Source organism: Gekko japonicus, unplaced genomic scaffold (genome assembly GCF_001447785.1).
Source record: "Gekko japonicus isolate JY-2015 unplaced genomic scaffold, Gekko_japonicus_V1.1 scaffold1534, whole genome shotgun sequence".
NCBI lineage: Eukaryota > Metazoa > Chordata > Lepidosauria > Squamata > Gekkonidae > Gekko > Gekko japonicus.
In genome coordinates this window covers 92,157-98,156 of record NW_015164232.1, presented here as the reverse complement: position 1 = coordinate 98,156, position 6,000 = coordinate 92,157, and positions in this window count along the sequence as shown.

Genomic DNA, 6,000 nt, shown 5'->3' with positions numbered 1-6,000 from the left:
GCAGGAATGATTCCTGGCCTGGAGAGGAGGGAGCTGTTATAACCTGTTGATATGAGAAAGAAAGACAATCTGCACATCCTCAAATGTGCTAATTTTTCCTCATCTTACAGCTATAGAGGTAAATGGACTCCAAAACTGAGGTCTCTCTTTTGAAGTTTACCCTGTTCCAGGGGTCATTTCGTAGAAAAAGAGATAGGGGAACTCATTAGCATAACTCATTAGCATATGCCACACCCCCTGACATCACCGGAAGTGTGTCATAAGGCCGCACCCCCTGACATCACCGGAAGTGTGTCATAAGGCCACACACCCCGCCCCCAACGGTCCCGGCCGCCGCCACCGGCCTTGCGTGAAGGCCCTCCCTGGCCCCAGGCAGGCAGGGGTGGGGAGAGGCAGGGAGGAAGCAACTTACCCTCCCTCTTCTCCTGCCTCCTCCTGGCTGAATGAGGCCCGGAAGTGGGGTGGCCGGAAGCAGGGGGCGGGGCTTCGTCATGTGCCCCGCCCCCCGTACCTCACCCGGGGGAACTGCGATCCCCCGCGTTCCCCCTGAAATGACCTCTGCCCTGTTCTACCCTGCCCTGTCTCCCCTTACCTCTCTTCCTCTCCCCGCTAGTCAGAGTTGGCAAAACCATAGAGTTTTTTTTTAAATTCTACAGCTTCCACTATGTCATTTCCACTTTTTATTGGAAGTAAAGTCAGTACACTGGTGGAACAGAGCCACTTTTACCCCTTATTTCCTCTGACCAGCACCTAAGGCAAAGCACCTGAAGCAAAGTGAGGCCTAGCATCTCTACCAGTAGTTCTTGTTCATTTGGTTGCACCTGCTTTTACCTTAGAGGCTTTGTTTCAGGCCTCAGTTCTTGCTCTTTCCACAATATCTCCTCTTATCCTCCTCCTTGCATTCTCCATGTCCTTTCCCTGCTTTCTTTTCTCCGTCCCACCAACCAACTGACTTTTTATCTCCTCTTCTTCAGCTGTATTTATTATTTACCTCAGTTATACCTCATCTTTCTCCACAACTGGAACCCAAACCTGCTTACCTCATTCTCCTCTGCTCCATTTTATTCTCACAACAACCCCATGAGTTAGGTTAGATTGAGAATGTGTGACTGGCCCATGATCACCCAGTGAAAGAGTTGCCAACCTTCAGTTGGTGGCTGGAGATCTCCTGCTATTACAACTGATCTCCAGGAAACAGAGTTCAGTTCACCGGGAGTTCCTCCTCTCCTCAAACCCTGCTCTCCTCAGGCTCTATCCCAAAATATCCAGGTATTTCCCAACCTGGAGCTGGTAACCCAACCCGGTGAGCTTCCATGACAGAGTGGAGAACATCACACTCATTTTTATGAGGTGACTAGTCAGTAGCAAGAAGTTATGTCTCCATAGTACCAAGTTACCTGATGTTTACTGATGGGCTGGCCCTGATGAGGCCTCCCTCAAAGGCTAAAACAGCCATGGTAAAGCCCCCTCCCTTTTACTGGCAGAAACCAAAGGTTGAGGGCATGCAATAATGTGGTTGCCTAGCAACAGCCACAAGGGTCAGTAAGAAGACATTCTTAAAACCACAGATGCTGCTTCTATGGACCCCAAGGTACTTTAAAAAAGATTTTTCTGAAAACCTGGGGCTTTTAAAAAAATATAATTATAGAAAATCTGTCTTGTCTGTTCCTGTCCCAATTTCCAGATATACGTACCCACCAGTTGGGGGTCACATTGAGAATTATATATATTGCTATTTCAGACCTTGACATTATCAGTATGAGAAATGTCACCAAACTAATCTGGCTTTTGAATTAGGTTCCAAATTCCAGCAGAGTTTCAAATATCTGCCAAAGCACAGACAAAACTCTATGTGGCCCTCCAGATCACTTTATCTGTATACTAACTTAAAAAAAAATCCTTTGAGATTTCTACGCTCATCACAAAAATAGCACACACTGAGGTTGACACAGGATGAGGACATCGGTAAGATGAGGACATCCCTGCCCCAGTTAATGAGTGTTCCCCGTAAGGACTCTTCCATTCCATAGTTCTCAGTGTGATATTCCGTGCCTCGGTATCCATACTGAGTTGTTAAATCAAAAGGCTTCAAAGGCCTTTGAAAACATTCATAGCATTCCTAAGTATAACGTAATTGTCATGGTAAGCCATCTGGTGTGCATGCTTGGTTAGAAGACTCAGATTGGAGAGAGGATCTTGACCACATTCAGCAGCATAATTTCAGGTCTTGTTATATGACACAGTATCTCTGCACTGATAAACCCAGTCTGTAAAATGTGGGTGCATTTCCCTTCACGATAAGGCTGCTTTGTCGATCAACACACTCTGCAGTGTTGGCTAGTAACAGGCATATTGGTCACATACATATTCAAGTGCTGATGTCATTATTCTCTGCACAGTGCCTACCTGACTGAAATTCAAAACATAGACAAAACGACTGAATATTCAATTAACCTGCATCCATCTCAGAAGCATAAAAAACAACCAAAAAGCCCACCCATGTACATCAGTGGCAATTAAACCTCTCTTTGTTTTATTTCCACTTTAGCCGACAAAACATCGTAAGACAGAGTGCTACCCTTTTTCTCCATACAAGGCTCCCCAGTCTAAGTGCCATCTTTGGCTGATCTGCACAGTAATGTTTCACTGCATGCTGTTGTGCATGCAGAAGCTGAACCAGAAGTGAAAAATAAGCAGGTTTCTGCATTTACTTTGCACAGCAATGAAAAGTGTCAGCTAAAATTCTGTGGCAGATTTTTTTTTTTTAACTGCTAGAGTTGAACTAGGGGGCAAAGAGATCCCAGCGTGATCTCCCTCACCATAGCTGAGTTTGCAGAAGTGGCAGGAAGAGAGAAAAGGTATCATCTGGTGACTTATAGCATTCCAAAAAATTTGCTCTGGAAGTCACAGAGAGTACATATGGAGGCCTACATTGTCATTCCAGCTGCCACTTTCTCCACCGTAGCTGTACTCTAAATGGGAAGAAGCCAACACTGGAATTAGATAAGCTTGGAATGAGATACCTCCTATCTCTGACTACGCTGGTCGGCAGAGAAGCAAATGACAAATATTTCAACATTTAATTATTTAGGTCATAATACACTGTTTTATTTGACAATCTGTGGGTAAACTGTAGAGCTGAATAATTTTCTTTTTCTTCCTGTTGAAGGAACCTGATTACCTTCTCATTAGGCAGCCTCACTGGCCTAAATAACAGTTTTAAGCTGCAAAAGGAAATGGCGCACAGAATGGAACACAGGGTAGAAGCCTATGCTTACCAGCAAAACTATAATAAATGAATCATATTTAAAGATAAACAAAGAGCGGGATGGGGAGGAAAGCAAAGGTCCAGGAGCTGTAACCTGCAATCTGTACCACTGTTGTTGTTGGTTACACAACATTTACAAGGTAAAAGAAACACAAAAGTTTGGTTCCCTGCCCCAAGGAACTGACAATCAAAGGTTGATAATGCAAAGCAGGAGAGTTCTCTATGGGCTGTTGTGTCTTTCTGCAATTTCAGAAGTTGCAAAACTGAGAGTCAGTTTTACTCCAGTTTGCTACAGTGATTGGAAGGAATTCTGGAGTGGTCTAGGCAGGGCCAATTCACTGCCCAAATGACCCAAACAGCTACTTCGAGGTTCTAGAGTGCTGGTATTGATGATGTGGAAGGAGATTACAGATATGGCCAGTGTTACTGTCACAGAGCCCAAGGTGGGATGCATAGATCTTGAAGACAGAATTGTTGTTTTTACAGAAAGTAGTTTATAGGAGCTGCAGTGGCTCAAGTGGTTAAGACGCTGAACTGCAGGCTGTGGAAGGTCGGTAGTTCAGCAGTTCAAGACCCGGGTGCCGCATGACGGAGTGAGCTCCCATCTCTGGCCCCAGCTCCTACCAACCTAGCAGTTCGAAAGCAAGAAAGTGCAAGTAGATAAATAGGTACCACTTCGGTGGGAGGTAACAGCGTTCCATGCGCCTTGGTGTCTAGTCATGCCGGCCACATGACCACGGAAACGTCTTCGGACAGTGCTGGCTCTTCGGCTTTGAAAGGGAGATGAGCACCGCAACCCTAGAGTCGGATTCGACTGGCTTTCGAGCAAGGGAACCTTTACCTTTACTTTACTAGTTTATAGTTAAATCAGGAAAGTATCTAATGGTATGCTGCACACAAAGACAGTAGTACCAAGCTTGTATTTCAGCGGGAGGACTCATTCTGATCGATACAAAGTGTTTTCTGCATGAGCTCATGCATGGCAATGAGTGATTTAAAGTGACATTCCTTTACTGGACAGGCATTTAATAGCAGGCTGTGTTCACACCAAGCCATTTCTTAGCAGGAAAAGGAAGGAAAATTTCTACCAAATTAATCTCTTTTTTACCTTCTACTTGTTGTTCTGTGTCTGTTTGCAGCCCAACATTCTGAACAGTTGGCCAAGCAAGGGAAACATACCAGTTCCCACTGATGGCACCTTGCTGTCTGTCTGAGAAGAAAGAGGAGCCACCACCACTGTGTCCCAGCCCCCGTCCCAGCCTAGTCAACCTGGTCTAGAAATGGCATCTATTATTGCATCCTGAGAAACCCACTTTGAGATCAGCTGCTGGTGGAACAATTCTTCTTTGCAAAAAAAAAAAAAAAAAGCTGCAAGAGCTGAGGCCAGGTTAAACTGGGAAAAGATTATGGCTCCCCAACGGGAAAATCATTGGCTTTGATCCCATGGAGCATTCCCATGGATGGGATGATTTCTGCCCATGGAGTATGACTGTCACTTTCTCACTCCAACACCACCCCAAATGTCCCACCAAATGCTGATCTTTGGGAGGCATTTTGGACTGCAGGGGGAGGGAGAAACTCACACTCTGGAGACAGAAATTGTCTCACCTCTGAAAATGCTTTGTTGGATCAAAGTCAGTGCCTGTGCCTGCATAGACACCACAACTCAAACAAACCCAGACATTATCTCATGAAACAACACAAGATCTCAGTACCTCTCTAAGCTCCCCAGGAACCTCTGGCTGGTTGTGCATGTATGGTCGAGGTGAGATAGACATCCCTGGGGCCGGGGACCACCAGAAGTTGTTGGTTGGCAGATCGTAAAGCCCTTCTGGGCTCATAGAGGGAAGGGAACTGAGGATGGTCCAATGGAAGCCACATTCAAGATGTATAGCTGTAAACACTCTCACCTGTCCCTCTGAAGGAAGATGGGGCTGGTGGGAGAGGGGAAGGGGGCAGATTGGGAGGCTGAAAGCAGCTCGGGCAGGCTGGAGAGGAAGAGTGTGCGTCTCTCAAAGGGAAAGCAGGATGCCTAGAGAGAATCCCCAAGAGCATATGAGCTAGGCTTGCCAAGTCCCCCTGAAGTGGCTTTTAACATTGTTCCCTCCTCCTCCGTATAATCCACATAACAACAATGTTGTGAGGCTGAGAGATTGTGATGGGCCCAAGATTGGGTTGCCAACCTCCAGATGGGGTAAACATGGGAAAACACTATGTTAAAACAAAACACACAATTCTGATATGCTACTATGCCTTCATATATTCGTATAAATCATATACTTAAATTAGGCTTGCTGAGTCCCCCTGGGGGGCGGGGAAACTCCCGCCCCAGAGGCCCGTTCCCCACCGGCGGTGGATCGGGCCCCAGGGGGAACCCCACCCCCAAAGTACATGACACGCACGTCACCCGGATGTGACGCGACCACGCCGGGCACGTTGGGGGCGGGGCAACGGTCATCCGAGGGAAAACTCTATGGTTTTCCCTCGGGTGGTCATGCCCCCGCCCCCAGCGTGCCCAGCGTGATCACATCACTTCCGGGTGATGTGGTTGTGGCGGGTGCGCGCTTTGCGTGCGCGCTCCAGGAAAGAGCAGGGATTCCCCCGCTCCAGCGAAAAGTAATACTTGGCAACCCAAATATGAGCTGGGGAGAGGGACAAGAGTGAGACTAACCTCCCCCCAGCAATATCTGAGGCCTGCCATTTTGTCACTACCGGCTAAAAAATCATATCCT